The sequence below is a fragment of the Desmodus rotundus genome, chromosome 6 (assembly GCF_022682495.2).
Source record: "Desmodus rotundus isolate HL8 chromosome 6, HLdesRot8A.1, whole genome shotgun sequence".
NCBI lineage: Eukaryota > Metazoa > Chordata > Mammalia > Chiroptera > Phyllostomidae > Desmodus > Desmodus rotundus.
Genome location: NC_071392.1, coordinates 70,446,376 through 70,465,282, shown reverse-complemented (window position 1 = coordinate 70,465,282; position 18,907 = coordinate 70,446,376). Strand labels below are relative to the sequence as shown.

General features: G+C 37.0%; 1 protein-coding gene across 2 annotated transcripts in view; it reads left to right on the top strand.

Annotated features, from left to right (window-relative positions):
• Positions 1–18,907, top strand: part of SLC13A1 (solute carrier family 13 member 1) — a 112,859-nt gene that overhangs the window by 6,876 nt on the left and 87,076 nt on the right. The window lies entirely within an intron of this gene.

The window sequence follows — 18,907 nt, the reverse complement described above, 5'->3', positions numbered from 1 at the left end:
ACAATAATTAATGTGAATGTCCACTATAAGCCTCATGACAACCATTAGAAACAGTATTATCATCCCCATTTTACAGATGATCAGAGACTCAAAGAGGTTAAGAAATTTGCCCAGTCACATGGTCTCTAAAGGGAGCAGGGAGATTTAAACACATCTGTCTGCCTCCCAATGCCATTGATGACATTGCTTCTTTAGTGGTATTTACACCAGACCTTTAAAAGCTTCAGCATGGGTTGTCTTACTCCATTGTTCCTGTATATGCAATTAGTAAAAGCGTGTATTGAGATGAGACTTCCTCTTCCTAGACTGCACAGCAAACATGATTCATGACTGGCCAATAGTGTAATCAAGAAGTAAACTTTGGTTGCTCAAACTGCTAAGATTTAGGGAGTTTTGCCACAGTGTAGCCTCAACTGTCTTTTATCTAGCATATTCTGAAAAATTTCTGAGATGATTCTCTTGTGCTACTCCTGGCTCATTTCCTCATCAGTAAAAGGAACAGGACTCTTAAGAGTTTTAAATGTTATCTCTGTGGATCAGCTTCCCAAAATTTACCTCAGGTACTTGCTTAAAATCATAGCCTCTGGATGTGAAGTCTAGGATGTTGCTCACTTAACAGACTCCTACTGTTGCTGAAGCAGTTAATCCATGGACTGCATTTTGATTAGACTCTAAAGCATAATCAGTTTGGAGAACTAAATGATCTCTCAGGCAATTTCCAGTTCCACTGTGTGTATGGGGAGTAAAGACAGTACGTCTCCATTGCTAACTAGTTGCAGAGATTAAATGAAAAGAAGGAGTTAAAAATGTCCCAGTATAATTGGCATAATGCAGTCACCAATTGCTTTTCCCTAATTTCCATTTGGGCTAAAAATTAAGAAGAAATGATAGTTAATTTTTCTTGACTTTGTAGTTGAGTCCCTTCTTACTCTCCATCTTCCAAGATGAGGATATTTCAACTCATTTCAAGCTTGGCAGTGCACATGGATTAGGTCTTGAAAAATATTGCAGCATTAGTGGTAGGTAGGTGTATCACAAACCATTCAAAGCTCTTTCCAGGCTCTGTCAAATAATAATAGTGGTTTTCTTGTAGCATACAGATTTAGAATGCATGATTTTTCTCCTTTCTTAATTTCTTTGTGTTCTCTTTAGAAAATCAATTGCAGTGAGTGAGGCCTGTGATTGGTCCTACTTTTCTCAAGCTGTGCTGAGAGATCATATCCACATATGTACTAATTCATCAGCTAAATTGCTTCCTAATATCACTCACAATGTCATTAAAAATGAAGGGAAGAGTGAAAAAACTATATTTTAAAGCCTAATTTATATTTCAATTCCATCTGGAGCTATAATTTAAAATAGAACCAAAGTGATTTTTAAATATAATCATCCAAGATAATTTGACAGACCTTGGTGGTGGTGGGAGGGGGGGGGCAGCCATTATCCAAAGTGCCTAGTCATAGCTTAATTTACCTTTTCCACCTGTGCAGCAAGTGCCCCGACTGCGGGTAGCTGAGGTGGTTAAGATGAAATATGACTGTGATATAGTTCAATGGGGCCTGAGGAAGTGGGAAAATGTCAACTATGGGAAATTAGCCTACCCAGGTAAAAATTTTAATTCCAATCCTGGTTTATTGGCAAGAGAGAGGTGAGCTCCAGGAAAAATGTGAAGACATTCACCCACTGGGTTGAGGGCCAATCAAGTAGGAAATAAAACGGAAAAGAGAATAAGGCAAAGAAAAGAAGTTCCTATGCTAAAGAACTTTATGCCTAGGGTAGTGACTGAGTGTTTTATATAGAGATCAAGATACATGAATCAAAACAATAGTAGAAACAACACAGAAGAGAAACATTCAGTCATTCATTAAGTATTACTGAACACTCATTACAGGTCAGGAACTGTTTTAAGTTCTGGGAAGAGGGCAATAAATAAAATGAGGTATGCTCTCAGGGAGTTTATGCTTGGATTGAATCCCAACTGTATCACATACTAGCAATGTGATAATTGATCCTTAGTTCAACATGGAATTTTGATGGAGAATAAATAAACCATGTGGAACACCAACAATTGTATCTGGCATGTCATAAGCATACATTCTCTTAGTCATAAGACAGAAGAAAAGATTTGTTTTACTTGACAAATATTTTCAGTTTTTAAGTAAGCTTTTCTATATATAAAGACTATGATTAGGAGTCCAGACGAAGGTTATATAATTAGGACATCCCACCCACACTCAAACTCCCTTCTCCACACTAAATACAAAGCAAATAAATATTTCTGTAGATCAGAATGGGTCAGAAAAACAAAAAAGTGGAGTGAAGGTGAGAAAGTATGGTCTTAAGTGCCCCACACCATTCTGGCATCAGAGTCAGGTTCAATATCATAAACTAAAGGCTGGAGAGTGGTTTTACACTTTCCTGGTAGGACAGGACCTTGGGCTTCCAGGATAAGGCAGATTCTGGACTGGAAGCTAGGGATTGGCTGGAGGCAAGTGTAAAATTTCTAGATGAAGAATAATGAGTACAGAAAGAAGAAACACACACACACACACACAAAGATCACTGCTACCCAGGATAAATCTTAAAATTAAATTTCAAATTACAATAAGACAATTAAGAAAGACTGACAAGGAAATTAACACAGAGATGAAAACATTCTAAATGAAACAAAAATAATAGGAAAATCAGCAGATAAGAAAAGGGAAAAAATCCACAAAATAATAACAAAGTACTTTTTCAAATAGAGGTATATCAGCTACACACCAACAAAATGGATAACATAGAAGAAATGGATAATTTCCTAAAAACATACAACCAATAAAGACTAAATCATAAATAGAAAATCTTGAATAGACCAATAAGGAGTAAGGATCTTGAACCGGTAACCAAAAATCTCCCAACAACAACAAAAGCCCTGGACCAGATGGCTTCACTGGCGCATTCTACCAAATATTTTTTATAGTTGACACTATTATAGATGACCCCCACTTCCTTTGACATTTTCCCTCTTTTTTCAAACTCTCCCAAAAAGTTGAAGAGGAGGAAACACTTCCGAAATGATTTTATGAGGCTAACATTATTACCCTAATACCAAAGACAGACAAAGACACTAAAATGAAAGAAAATTACAGGTCTGAACTCCTGATGAACATACAATGAGGTCTTTCCAGAAAACATCCAGCTATGTAATATGAAAAATAGAGGCATTCATTGAAGACGATACAAGATACAAGAAACATTGTCATAGTACAATGATGCCTCAGTCCCCTCAAAGTAGGCACTTTTGGACCTCACCCAGTCCTCCCAGTTGCCATCAGCTGCCCTGTTGTATTTCCCTGAATCTCATCATCAGTCTGAAATCTCTTCCCTTTTAAGGTGATTTTAGCTTTGGGAAAAGCCAGAAGTTGTAGGGTGCCACATCTGGGCTGTAGAGGGGCTGAGTCACCTGGGTAATCTGATGTTTCATCAAAAAACTCTGTATGAGATGTGATACATGAGTGGGTGTGTTGTTATGATGAAGCTGCCAATTACCAGTTGTCCATAGATGTGGCCTTCTGAATCATCTAAATAGTTTTTGTGGAGGAATGTTCAACTTATTGCAAAATTTGATGCAGATTCATTGCTTTACTCACTCAGTCCTTTTGAATGTGACGGCCACACAGTACACATGCTCATTCAACAGTGTCTACCACCCCACCAACTAGTACAGTGAAGTTGTCATTGTTCACACATGCGCATTCCAGTCCATTCTCCTTGGCTGCCAGATTACACTGATGTCACACAAACCATTCTCATTATATTAACAATGTCTGGACTTTCTCCGGACAGACCTCATACATGTAAAATTCCTAAATGAATAGGAAAGCTGAATTTATTAAAACAGTAAAAGGATCATACAACATGACCAAGTAGAATTTGTCCCAGGAATACAAGGATGATTAAATATATACAGGATTTTCCCAATAGATGTAGACAAACCATTTGAAAAAAATTCAATGTACTTTCATGATAAAAATCCTACAAATTAGGTATAAGAGCAAACCTCAACATAATATATGACATATACGACAAGCCCCCAGCTCACATAATACTCACTGGTGAAAAATTGAAAGCTTTTCCTCTAAGATCAGGAATAAGACAAGGATGCCTCCTTGCCACTTCTATTCAACGAAGTATTGGAAGTACTAGACAGAGCAATTAAGCAAGAAGAAGAAACAAAAGGCAACAAACTGAAAAGGAATAGGTAAATTTATCTCTGTGTGCAGAAAACATGATCTTATATGTACAAAACCCTAAAACAAAAACAATGTTAGAACTAATAAACAAATTCAGTACAGTTGCAGGATTACAAAATCCACGTCAAAAATCAGTTGTGTTTTTATATACTAACAAGTAACTATCAGAAACAAAAATTAAGTGAAAATTCCATTTACAATAACATCATAAAAAAACTTAGTAATAAACTTAACCAAGGAATTTTACCTTCTACACTGAACACTATAAAAGACTAAAGAACGAAATTAAAGGAGACACATGTGAATGGAGAGCAGGACCCCCAGGGACCAGTGCTACAGCATGGGGGCCATACAGAAACTCTTTTAAAAGGGGAGCTAAGGTGGGATCTGAGGATTGGCGGGGACCTGGGGGTCTCGTGCTAGTGCATGCAGGTAGGGTGCAGCAGCTCTGCTAACTAAAAACTCAGAGGCAGAGAATACACTGAAGGAATGGGAGGACAGGAACCAACATGATTGGCAATCAGAGGGCAGCTCGGAGTGGAGAATTCGGGCCAAACCTCCTAAGAGAGAGCGGCAGGATCGGGTCTGGAAGGTGGGAGCTGAATGCCTGAGATTTACTGCAGTCAGCCAGATCCTTTCACAGAGAGGTGAACACAACCCCCACCTATGGGATTATAAGCTCCCTGGGTCAGGGAGGCCCATCTCAGAAATTTACTGCTGTGTACATATGGTCAGGAGAAAAAAGAAAATCTGCTGATAGGGCCCTTCAACAGACGTTATATGAAACACAGCTCCCTGGGCCCCAAACTACTAAACCCAGCAGAGCAAATCTTAAATTTCACCCTTCCCCTCTCATAGTCCATTTTGCCTTCCCCTGCCCTTTTCTTTTTTCATTATAACGTTAATATTTCCATGTCTGAGCTGGGTTTTCATTCTGCACTCTTAGTATTCCTTCTCCCTCTATCCTCTCAAAATAACTTCTCTTTCCTCCAGACATCCCTTAAGCTCTTCTTTCTTTCATTTTCCCCCCTTATTCCAGTCTTAGCTCATTGGTAGTTGATATTGCTGTGGGAAAACTTTTCCTACAATTAGAACCATATATATATTTGTTGTTTTGTTGTTGTGGTGGTGGTGGTCTGTTTTTTCTCTCATTAGATATATACATATATATTTTCTTTAAATTTTGGGTTTAACCTAATACTGTATGTTTCCCTTCTTTTACACCATTCCACCTCCTCTCCTCCCTTTGTTATTTATGAAGTAAATTTTATTTTCTTTACCTCTTTGCCTCATCTTCCCTACTCTTATTATTGCCCCTCCCTCTACCCTTGCAAAATCTCTTTTTGAAGGTGTTATCTCATATTCATTTTTCCTTTCTTATAATAGTCTTAATCTCTTTACACCTTTATTAATATTGGCTCACTTGCTGTTGATAGTGTAATTGGTGGTGGAGATTATTTTTGAGGGTGTGGGTCTGTTTCCTGGGCTTTTTGGTTTTTGTTCTGGCAGCACCTGTACAATAGCATACAAGATGTGGTAGGTGGAGTGACTCTCAGCCCCAGGGAGGAACCCACCAAAGAATGACCCAATGACAACCAAAACACAACTACAACCAGAGAGCCCACATAAACAGCATAAAAGGCAGTGCAAGAGGATCAAACTCAGGTGATCAAGGAGACTGTACCACTGAGTCCTACAGGTCTCCTAACACAGAAGATCACACCATAAAGACAGGGAGTCAAAGAAGATCAATTTGACATGCAGAAACAAACAAGAAGAGTCACTTAAAATGGGGAGACAAAGAAACAACATCCAGTCGGAGGAAAGGAAAGCAGGAATCCCCAGAAATACTGCTAAGTGAAATTGAGGCAACCAAGCTATCAAACACTGAGTTCAAAATAATGGTTATAAGGATGCTCAAGGGGCTCAGGGATAACTTCAAAGAACTCCAGGGATGCTTCAAGGAACTTACCGCAAATTACATCAGCATGAAAAAGGACATAGAAACTATCAATGCAAGCCAAGGGGAAATGAAAAATACAATATCTGAAATGAGGAACACAGTAGAAGGAATTAAAAGCAGGATACATAAAGCAAAGGATCGAATCAGTAAGCTGGTGGACAAGGTAGAAAAAAATTACCAGACAAAGCAACAAAACAAAAAAAAGACTCAAGAAGAACAAAGAACTATTAAGGGAGCTTCAGGACAACATGAAATGTAATAATATCTGTATAATAGGGATACCAGAAGGAGAAGGAAAAGAGCAAGGGATAGAAAACCTGTTTGAAAAAGTAATGACAGAAGCTTCCCTAACTTGATGAGAGAAGAAGTCACTGAAGTCCAGAAAGTCCAGGAAGCACAGAGGGTCCAATCAAGAAGAATCCAAAAAGGCCCACTCCAACACATATCATAATAAAAATGGCAAACAAAGACATAATTGTAGAGACAGAAAAGGAGAAACAAATAGTAACGTACAAGGGAGCTCTGATAAGGTTAGCTACTGATTTTTCAACAGAAACACTACCAGCCCAAAGGGAATAGCAAGAAATATTCCAAGTAATGAAGAGCAAGGCCTGCAACCAAGACAACTCTACCCAGCAAGGCTCTCATTTAAAACTGAAGGTGAAATAAGGAGTTTCCCAGACAGAAGACAGCGAAAGGAATACACCTCCACCAAAGCAGCATTTCAAGACATGCTAAAGGGAGTGCTTCAAGAAGGTGAAGGAAAAGAAAGGTGGGGGGAACACAGGTACAAAGGGGGAAATGGCAATGAATAAGTACCTATCAACAATAATGTTTAATATAAATGGCTTAAACCTCACATCCAAAGGCATAGGGTAGCTGAATGTGTAAGAAAATAATACCTGCATATATGTTGTCACAAGAGACCCAACTCAGAACAAAAGACCTACACAGACTGAAACTGAAGGGATGGAAAAAAATATTCCAAGAAATGGACAGGAAAAAAAAAGGGTAGTGATGCTTATAACAGACTAAATAGACTTCAAAACAAAGGCCATAAAAAGAGACACAGAAGGACACTTCATAATATAAGGGTAGAATCCAACAAGAAGACATAAACATTGTAAACATATATGCACCCAACATAAGAGCACCCAAACATATAAGACAATCAGGAAGACTTCAAGAAAGATATAGACAGCAACATACTTATAGTAGGGGATTTTAACACCCCACTATCCACAATGGTTAGATTTTCCAAACAAAGAATCAACAAGGGTATTGTAGCACTGAAAGACACTTTAAATCAAATGGATTTAACTGATACATACAGAACATTTTACCCCCCAAAAGAAAAATATACATTCCTTTCAAATGCATATGGAACATTTTCAAAGATAGACCACATGATAGGACAAAATACAAATCTCAACAAACTCAAAAAAATTGAAATCATATCAAGCATTTTGTCAGATCACAAGGGCTTGAAACTGGAAAACAATCTCAAGAAAAAAACAAAAACTGTCAAATTCATGGACACTGAATAACATGTTATTAAACAATGAATGGGTTAACAAGATCAAGGAAGAAATCAAAAGTTTCTGGAAACAAATGAAAATGAACACACAACTTCACAAAACCTATGGGACACAGCAAAGGCAGTCCTGAGAGGGAAGTTCATAGCAATACAGGCCTACCTAAAAAGATAGAAACATTTCAAATAAACAACCTAACCCTACATCTACAAGAACTAGAGGAACAACAACAAAATCCAGAGCAAGTAGAAGGAAGAAAATAATCAAGATCAGAGCAGAATTAAATTACATAGACACTAAAAGAACAATTCAAAGAATCAAATCCAGGAGCTTGTTCTTTGAAAAGATAAACAAAACAGACAAGTCTTTAACAAGGCTATCAAGAAAAAAAGAGAGAGGATCCGAATAAGTAAAACCATAAATGAAAGAGGAGAAATTACAACTGATACCACAGAAATACAAAGGATTGCAAGAAATGACTACAAAAAACTATATGCCAAGAAATTTGACAACTTGGGCAAAATGGACAAATTTCTAGAAAAATATAATCTTCCAAAACTGAGTCAAGAAGAAGCAGAAAGCCTGAATAATTGATAACATCTAGTGAAATTGAAGCAGTAATCAAAAACCTCCTGGCACACAAAAGCCCTGGACAGAATGGCTTCACAGGTGAATTTTACCAAACATTTAGGGAAGAGCTAACTCCTATCCTTCTCAAACTATTTAAAAAAAAAAAAAAAAACCCAAGAAGAGAGAAGATTCCCAAACTCTTTTTATGAGGCCAACTTTATCCTAATTCCAAAACCAGATGAAGACAACAAAGAAAGAAAACTACAGTCCAATATCATTGATGAACATACATGCTAAAATCCTCCACAAAATATTGGCAGACCGAATCCAGCAATACATTGAAGAGATTATACACCATGATCAAGTGGGATTCATCCCAGGGATGCAAGGATAGTACAATATTCTCAAAGCAATAAACGTAATACATCACATAAAAGGAAAGACAAAAATCATATGATCATATCAATAGATGTGGAAAAAGCATTTGATAAGGTACAGCACCTATTTATGGTAAAAGCACTCAGCAAAGTGGGAGTAGAAGGAGCATACCTCAACATAATAAAGGCCATATATGAGAGACCTACAGTCAACATCATACTCAACATGCAAAAACTAAAAGCTTTCCCCATAAGAACAGGAACACAACAAGGGTGTTGGCTTTTACCACTTCTATTCAACATAGTATCAGAAGTTCTAGCCACAGTGGTCAGACAAGAAAAAGAAATAAAAGGCATCCAAATTGGAAAAGAGGAAGCAAGACTGTCATTGTTTGCAGATGACATGATAGTGTACACCGAAAATCCTATACACTTAATCAAAAAACTATTTGACCTAATAAGTGAATTTGGTAAAACAGCAGGGTACAAAGTCAATATTCAGAAATCAAAGGCACTTTTGTACATCAACAATGAAATATCAGAAACAGAAATTAGGGGGAAAAAAAACCCATTTACTATAGTAACAAGAAAAATAAAGTACCTGGCAATAAACTTAAAGGTAAAAGGCATATACTCAGAAAACTATAGAACACTGAAGAAAGAAATTAAGAAAGACACAGGCAGTGAAAGACAAATACCATATGATCTCACCTTTAACAGGAACCTAATCAACAAAATGAACAAGCAAGCAAAATATAACCAAAGACACTGAAATTGAGAACAAGCTGACAGTGACAAGAGGGGAGGGAATTTCAGGGGGAAAGGGTGAAGGATTTGCAGGAACAATTATGAAGGACACATAGAAAATAACAAGGGGGGGTGGAAACAGGGGAGGGAGGTGGGGGGTGCTGGGGTGGTGATGAGGGGTGGGGGGGGGAAGAGGCAGAAAACTGTACTTGAAAAACAATAAAAAATGTTAAAACAAAATAAAATAAAGTCTTATCTCATCCCCTCAAAAAATAAATATCAAAAAAAGACACAAATAAATGGAAGTATATACCATGTTCATGGATTGGCAGAAATAACATTATCAAAATGTCCATACTACGCAAAACAATTTATAGATTCAACACAATCCCTATCAAAATACTTATGACATATTTCACAGATATGGAACAAATATTTCAAAAATTTATATGGAACCATAAATGACCCCAAATACCCTCAGCAATTTACAGAAAGAAGAACAAAGTAGGAGGGTTCACAATACCTGATATCAAACTATATTACAAGGTCACAGTAATCTAAACAGTGTGGTACTGGCATAAGAAGAGACACATAGATCAATGAAACAGAATAGAGAGCCCAGAGATAAACCCAAGTCTCTATAGTCAATTCATATTTGACAAAGGCAGAAGGAACATAAACCGAAATAAAAATAGCCTCTTCAACAAATAGTGTTGGGAGATCTGGACAGGTTCACGCAAAAAGAAAAAAAGAAAGTAGACCACCAACTTACACCATACACAAAAATAAATTCAAGATGGATAAAAGACTTAAATATAAGTCATGACACCATAAAAATCCTGGAGGAGAATAAAAGCAGGAAAATATCAGATATCCCATGCAGCAATATTTTCACCTATACAGTCCTGAGAGCAAGGGATATAAAGGAAAGAATAAACAAATGGAACTACAACAAACTAAAAAGCTTCTGCACGGCTAAAGAAAACATCAACAAAAGAAAAAGGGAACCAACCGCATGGGAAGACATATTTGCTAATGATACCACAGACATCGGTTTGTTCTCCAAATATAAAAAGAACTCACATGACTCCACATCAGGAGGACAAGCAATCCAAAATGGGCAAAGGACCTGAATAGACACTTTTCTAAGAAGACATACAGAAGGCCCATAGACATATGAAAGATTGCTCAACATCACTAGCCATCAGAGAGGATGCAAATTAAAACCACAATGAGATACCACTTCATACAGGTCAGAGTGGTCATCATTAATATATCAAGAAACAAGTGCTGGTGAGGTTGGGAGAGAAGGGAACCCTAGCACCCTGTTGATGGGAATGCAAACTGGTGCAGCCACTGTGGAAAACAGTATGCAGTTTCCCCAAAAAACTAAGAATGGAACTACCTTTTGACCCAGTGATTCCACTGCTGGGATATACCCTAAAAATCTTAAAACACAAATTCAAAAGACCCCATGCACCCCAATGTTCATAGCAGTTTTATTCACAGTAGCCATTGCTGGAAACAGCCTACATGCCCATCAGTAAATGAGTGGAACCAAAAAGCTGTGGTACATTTACATAATGGAATGCTATGCAACCAAAAGAAAGAAGGAGCTCCTACTTTTGTGACAGCATGGATGGAACTGGAAGGTATTAAGCTAAGTGAAATAAGCCAAGTGATGAGGGACAAATACCATATGATCTCACCTATGAGTGGAACCTAATGAACAAAACAAATAACCAAGCAAAATAGAACAAGACATATGGAAATAAAGGACAAACTGACAGTGGTCAGAGGGGAAAGGAGAGTAGGAAAACAGGGGGAAGATGGGAAAGGGGCAAGAAACATGTATAAATGTCCCATGGGCATGGACAACAAGGTGGGGACTGATTGTGGGAGGGGGAGGGGCAGGGGAGAGCAAGTGTGGAAAAATTGGGACAACTGTAATTGAACAATAGTAATTTTTTTAAAAAGAATAAAACTAGAGACATCACATGTCCTGATTTCATCATGGAAATGCAAATTAAAGTCACAATGAAATATCACCTCACGCCTATTAGGATGGCTTTTACTAGGAAAAAAGATTGTCTTGGCTATGATGTAGAGCCAGGGGTGTCCAACCTTTTGGTGTCTCTGTGCCACACTGGAAGAAGAGTTGTCTTGGGCCACACATTAAATACACTGTGACAAGTAATCATAAAATAATATTATAATGTTTTACGTAAATTCATGATTTTGTATTGGGCCACATTCACAGCCATCCTGGGCTGTGTGTGGCCCAGGGGCTGCAGGTTGTACACCCCTCAACCCTTTTATACTGTTGGTGAGAACATAAAATGATGCAGCCACTATGGAAACTGTATGAAGGTTCATCAAAAAATTAAAAGTAGAACTACCATATGATCCAGCAATCTTACTTATATGTATATATCCAAAAACAGTGAAATCAGTATCTTGAAGAAATATTTGTATTCCTATATTTATTTCCACATTATTAACAGTATCCAAAATAACAATTTAAATGTGTATCAATGGATGAATGGTTAAAGAAAATGTGATATATATTTTTGTATATATACATATAAATATGTAAATGGAATATATTTCAGCCTTTAAAAAAACAAGGAAATCCTGCCATATGCAATACCATACATAAACCTAGAGGATGTTATCCTAAGTTAAAGCCAGTAACAGAAAGACAAATACAGCATGATTCCACTTTTATGAGGTATCTAAAATTGTAAACTCTTAGAGAGTAGGATGATGGTTGACAGGGGCTTAGTGAAGAGAGAAATAGAGAATTATTCAATAGTATAAAGTTCAGTTATGTAAGATGACTCAGTTTTACAGATCTACAGCACACTATAGAGTCAAGAAGTAACAATACTCCATTGTGCATTTAAAATTCTTGTTAAGAGAGTATACCTCATGTTAAGTGTTCTTACCACAAACCAAACCAAACCTAACCAAACAAAAAAAGCATAACAGATGTGAGGAAACTTGTGGATGTGATGAATATGTTTATTACCTTGATTGTGGGGATAGTCACATGGGGATGCATATGTTTGGTACTCAGCAAATTGTTATGAAGTTAGTATGTGTAGGTTCTTTTGTATATCAATTATTCCTCATTAAAGCCGTCTTTTAAAAAATATATAAAAGGAGAACAGGTGAATAAAAAAAGGACTAGGGAGAAATTTGGAAATGAAAAATGTAGTCTCTGGAGGACTTCCAGCCAAGATGGAGGCCTAGGTAGAGACACTGTGCCTCCTCACACAACTAAAAGAAGGACAACAACAAATTTAAAAACAAAAAACAACCAGAACTGACAGAAAATTGAACTCTAGGGCAGTCTGACAACCAAGGAGTTAAAGAAGAAACATTCATCCAGACTGGTAGGAGGGGCAGAGACAGGCAGCTGAGTAGAGAGGACTCACAGCAAGGCGGCGGCTGGAGGACCCAGTGAGGCAGCAAATTGCAAACTGGGTGGTCCCACATTCATGTGCAGATAAACCAGGAGGAACTACTGGGGAGCCAGACAGACCATGCAGCCCAGAGTTTCAGTGTGGGGAAATAAAGCCTCAAAGCCTCTGACTGAAAACACCTATGGGGGTTGAGGAGGCAGCAGGAAAAACTCCCAGCTTCACAGGAGAGTTTGTTGGAGAGACCCACAGGGTCCTAGAACCTACACAAGCCCACCTACCCAGGAATCAGCACCAGAAGGGCCCAATTTGCTTGTGGGTAGTGGGGGAAGTGACTGAAAACTGGCAGAGAGTGGAGCAAGTGGCATTATTCCCTCCTGAACCCCTCCCCCACATACAGTGTCACAAAGCAGCAACATGGGTTGCCCCACCCTGGTGAACACCTAAGGCTCTGCCCCTTACTACATAATAGGTACACCCAGACCAAAAAAAAAAAATGGCCCAAATGAAAGAACAGATCAAAGCTCCAGAAAAAATACAAGTAAGCGATGAAGAGATAGCCAACCTCTCTGAAGCAGAGTTCAAAACACTGGTAATCAGGAAGCTCAAGAAATGGTTGAATATGGTCACAAATCAGATGAAAAAATGAAGGCTATGCTAAGTGAAATAAAGGAAAATGTACAGGGAACCAACAGTGACGGGACTCAAATCAACAGTGTGGACCAGAAAGAAGAAAGAAACATTCAACCAGAACACAATGAAGAAACAAGAATTCAAAAAAATGAGGGGATGCTTAGGAACCTCCAGGACATCTTTAAACAATCCAACATCTGAGTCACAGGGGTGCCAGATGGAGAAGAGAAACAGCAAGAAATCAAAAACTTATTTGAAAAAAAAAATGAAGGAGAACTTTCTTAATCTGGAAAAGGAAATAGACTTTCAGGAAGTTCGGGAAGTGGGGCTCAGAGAGTCCCAAAGAAGCTGGACCCAAGGAAGCACACACCAAGGCACTTCATACTTACATAGGCCAAGATTAAAGATAAGGAGAGAATTTTAAAAGCAGCAAGAGAAAAGGAAACAGTTACAAAGGAGTTCCCATAAGACTATCAGCTGATTTCTCAAAAGAAACCTTGCAGGCAAGAAGGGGCTGGAAAGAAGTATTTGAAATCATGAAGGGAAAGGACTTACATCCAAGAGTCCTCTATCCAGCAAAGCTATCATTTAGAATGGAAAGGCAGATAAAGTGTTTCCCAGATCAAGTCAAATTAAAAGAGTTCATTATCACCAAGCCCTTATTATATGAAATGTTAAAGGGACTTATCTAAGAAAAAGAAGATAAAACATATGAACAGTAAAATGACAACTCACAGTTATTAACAACCAAACCTAAAACAAAAGCAAACTAAACAAACAACTAGAACAGGAACAATCACAGAAATGGAGATCACATGGAGGGTTATCAGCAGGGGAGTAGGAGGGGGAGAGAACAGGGAAAGGTACAGAGAATAAGTAGCATAAATGGTAGGTAGAAGATAGATAGGGAGAGGTTAAGAATAGTATGGGAAATGTAGAAGCCAAAGAACTTACATATATAACCCATGGATATGAACTAAAGGGGGAGAATGTGGGTGGAAGGGGGTGCACAGGGTGGAGCAGAATTAAAGGGGGGGGAATGGAACAACTGTAATAGCATAATCAATAAAACATATTTAAAAAATAAAAAAATTAAAATGTAGTCTCTGAAATTAAAAAAACAACAAATGAAGTAAACTATTATCTTTGAGTACACTTGAAGACAATCAGTGAACTGAGAAAGAATATTAAGATTTCATGTAAAAATCAGGCAGAAAAATAAAGAAATGTGTTTTAAGTGAAGAATAATTTAAAATATTAATTCAGAATTCCCAACATACATGTAAAAGACATTCCTGAAAAAAAGAAAACTAGAAGACAGGTTATACTTAAAGTTGTAATGGTTGAATTCTTCAGAATTAAAATATATATAAAATGTAAATGTATATGATGATACACTTCTCAGTACAAAACAATTTAATTAAATAGTATCCCATATTGATATGTCTTAAATGAAAATTCAGAACATTGAAGATTAAGAAAAAATTTAAAGCTATCAAACAGAAAAAAATCTCTACAAAAGGATGATAATTAGATTAATTTCTCATTCTCAACATTAATGAAGATATCTAACAAAGATATTCAAGACCCTTGTGGAGAACACTAGAAAATATTATAGAAGAGATTTAATGAAAACATAAATGAATGGAAAGGTTCATAGATGGGAATATTTTAAGCCACATCTTATTCTATAAATTTTGGGTCATTTGAATAAAAATCTAAAATTCAAAAACAAGAGTAAAAAACCTGAAACTATTAAGTTTGAGAAAAATGTAAGATGAGGGACTTGAGATACAGTTGGTAACATTTTTTGAAAAGCTATAATAATTAACAAAGCTTAATGTTTCAAGAACTGATTTCTACTTAATCCCTTCACCCTTCTCACTCAAAGAGCGGGAAGGGAGTTTGGGGAGGTAGAAGAGGGTAAAGGGAGATAAATGGTGAAGGAAGACTTGACTTTGGGTGGTAAAAGCACAATCCAATAAAGAGATAATGTTTTGTAGAATTGTATACCTGAAACCTATATAATTTTATTAACCAATGTCATCCCAATAAGTTCAATAAAATATTTTAAAAAACTGATTTTCAAAAGATGGTAGTGTGGGGAGGTGTTTGAAGGACAAAAATAAAAGTCCAAGTACATATGTCCCGGCATTTGTAGAAATTTGGCACAGGAAATATGTAGCAACATGAAATAGTGGGCATAAAATGAACCATCCAATCAAAATAAAGCCAGGGCAGTTTTGCTATACACTTGAGGGGTAGGGAAGTTATCAGATTCCTATACAAATAAATTAAGGCCCTATACTTAAAACATTTTAAACGTTAAAAAATTAGCCCTGGCTGGTGTAGCTTAGTGGATTGAGCTCTGGCCTGCAAACCAAAGGGTCACCAGTTTGATTCCCAGTCAGGACACATGCCTGGGGTGCGGGCCATGTTCCTAGTAGGGGGTGTGTGAGAGGCAACCACACATTGATGTTTCTCTCCCTCTCTTTCTCCTTCTCTTCCCATCTTTCTAAAAATAAGTAAATAAAATCTTTTTAAAAATACTAGAATATATAGTATAGGAAGTTTCTCATGTATGACAGTAAAAACACAAAACATAAGAAAAAATATAACACTGAAGTTTAAATGCATCCTTTTTGCTGATGGGCACTTAGGTTGCTTCCAGTACTTGGCTATTGTAAATTGTGCTGCTATGAACATTGGGGTGCATAGGTTCTTTTGGATGGGTGTTTCAGGGTCCTTAGGGTATAATCCCAGCAGCGGAATTGCTGGGTCAAAGGGCAGTTCCATTTTTAGTTTTGTGAGGAAATTCCATACTGTTCTCCATGGTGGCCGCACCAGTCTGCAGTCCCACCAACAATGTACTAGGGTTCCCTTTTCTCCGCATCCTCTCTAATATTTTTTTGTTGATTTGTTTATGTGGGGGAGGGAGGTAGGACTGGCTGGGGTGGGGTGGAGGGATGGGGAGAAAATGCAGACAATTGTAACTGAATAAATAAATAAATAAATAAATAAATAAATAAAAATAAAAAATAAACGCACCCCTTTCACTGAGAAATTTTACTACTACTTTTATATTGCAGCTTAGAAAATCTATTCTTACCCACATGTAGCTAGGTACAAGGGTATTTATAGCCTTATAATAATAAAATATTGGAGGCAAGAACCCCAAACAGCCATCAGTATTATAATTCATTTGTCCAAGAGAAAAATGGACAAATGAATTTAATACATTCATAAAAAGAAATGCTATATACATTTAAAATGAATTAACAATAGGTCTACATGTATCAACATGAATTTGAAATATATAAAATATTGAGTAAATTAGAAAGTTGAAAATAATATATACAGTAAACTTTAATTTTAAAGCCACACGTTTAATAATTTATTAATATCTACATGTGGTATCACAAAAACATAGATAGAAAGGTACAGATCACATTTTAGATTGTGGTTGACTTTGGGGATTGACAGAAGAGAAAGAAATGAAGGAGTAGTATGTATAAATATTGAAGTGTATATGGAATGTTCTATTTATTTCATGAAATTCAAGCAAATGTGGTACAATGTCAATATTTTAAGAACACAATCAAGTACCATATTTTTCAGACTATAAGATGCACCCCCAAATTTGGGAGGAAAAGGGGGGTGCATCTTATAGTCTGAATGTAGCTTACCTAGCTCACTGGGGCGGGTGGCGGCGGTGGAGTGGGGTTTTTCCTCCTATTTTCCTCCTCTAAAACCTAGGTGTGTCTTATGGTCTGAAAATATGGTATACAAGTTTGTTCCTTATTTTTCCATATGTTTTTAAATTTTATAATTTTGAAAACTCTTTGAAAAGATATACTGTTACAAGGCTTCTTCCATTTCAAAAAATTTATAGCCCTGGCTGGTGTGGCTCAGTGAACTGAGTGCTGGTCTGCCAACCAAGGTCGATGGTTGGATTTCCAGTCTAGGGCACATGCCTGGGTTGCCCGCCAGGCCCCCAGTAGGAGGCATGCTAGAGGCAACCACACATTAATGGTAAGAGAAAGTAAACATAAAAGAAAATAAACACTATCTCTCAGTCTCCCTCCCTTACCCTCTCTAAAAATAAATAAATAAATAAATCTTCTAAAATAATTGTAATGTAGGAACAGGAAGTTTTTGTCCATGTTGGTTATCATCTCTCTGGTGGTATGAGATGCTTCTTACAATAGGAAAAGTGGAGATGGCCCTAAATGACCCTGGGAGGCACAGTGTTCACGTACAGAACAGGAAACCCCCACTGGGTGATATCACACTTCATACTTTGCAATGAAATTGACAAATCTGTATTCTGCGCAACTGCCTCTGTCTGACCGGATGTGGTTTATTTGCTGAACTCAACGTAACTTTTGAAGTGTTATATAGATTTTTTAACAGAAAATTGGTATTTTTATTTTCGAGGAAGTTTTCTGGATTTTCCCTCCTCCCCGGTTTTATGTAGTATTCTGAGAAGGAATCATGATTTTAAAAATCTTTTTGTAAGATCAGTGTTGGTCAAAATTTTGAATCTGCTTTCTTTCTATATTTTCTTTTACAATAGACAAAACTAGATATTATTTGTGTTGTTGTCATTCAGTTCAAGGATTCATAATACTAAAAAGCTTTGCCATTTTTACAACAGAATTTGATTTAAACTTTTACTTGTTATGGTTGCAGAGTTAATTTAAATGTGTCAGATGTACCTGCAACTTTGACTGGACTTGAGAAGAGTTGGAAGAGAGGGGAAACAGTTCACCCATAGTCTAACATATTGTACTTGACAGTCGGCCTTTTTTATTGGTTTATCCTTGTTTGCTTGTGGTAGCAGTAGTGGTGGGGGTGGTGTATAGTGGTGGTAATGGTGGTGTGCACCTGCTTTAGGTGTAGTGCGTTTCCTCAGAAGGTGGAGATAGAGAGGGACAGAAAACAGTTGAAAAGATCAACAGGAGACAAAGATGGTATAGCTTGAGGTAATGGGACACACTAAGAATTTCAGTGACAAAATAAAATAATTTTTCCTGTAACTCAAAGCTGGCTCTATGAATGAAATATCCAGGATGTCTTTTGAGTTGTGGCTATATAACTTCTGAGTTTTCCTTCTCATCAGAAGAACCTATTCACCAAAATCACTCAACCCTCTGTTAGGATTTTTGAATATATGTAAATGATAGAAAAACAATAAAATATCTCTTTTGTTCCTTTCTTCTTAACAAGAATATTCACAGATATTTGATTTAAAAATCCCAAATGAACGTATATATTTTAATATAAGATTCCTGAAAGAAAATACTTGACATTTTGTCTGTTGTTGAACGCCTGAAGTATTGTTAGGAAAAAACACTTTCCTGCCCATGACTCCATGCCTGACCAAGAAAGATCATGTAATGGAAAACAGGAAATGAAAGAA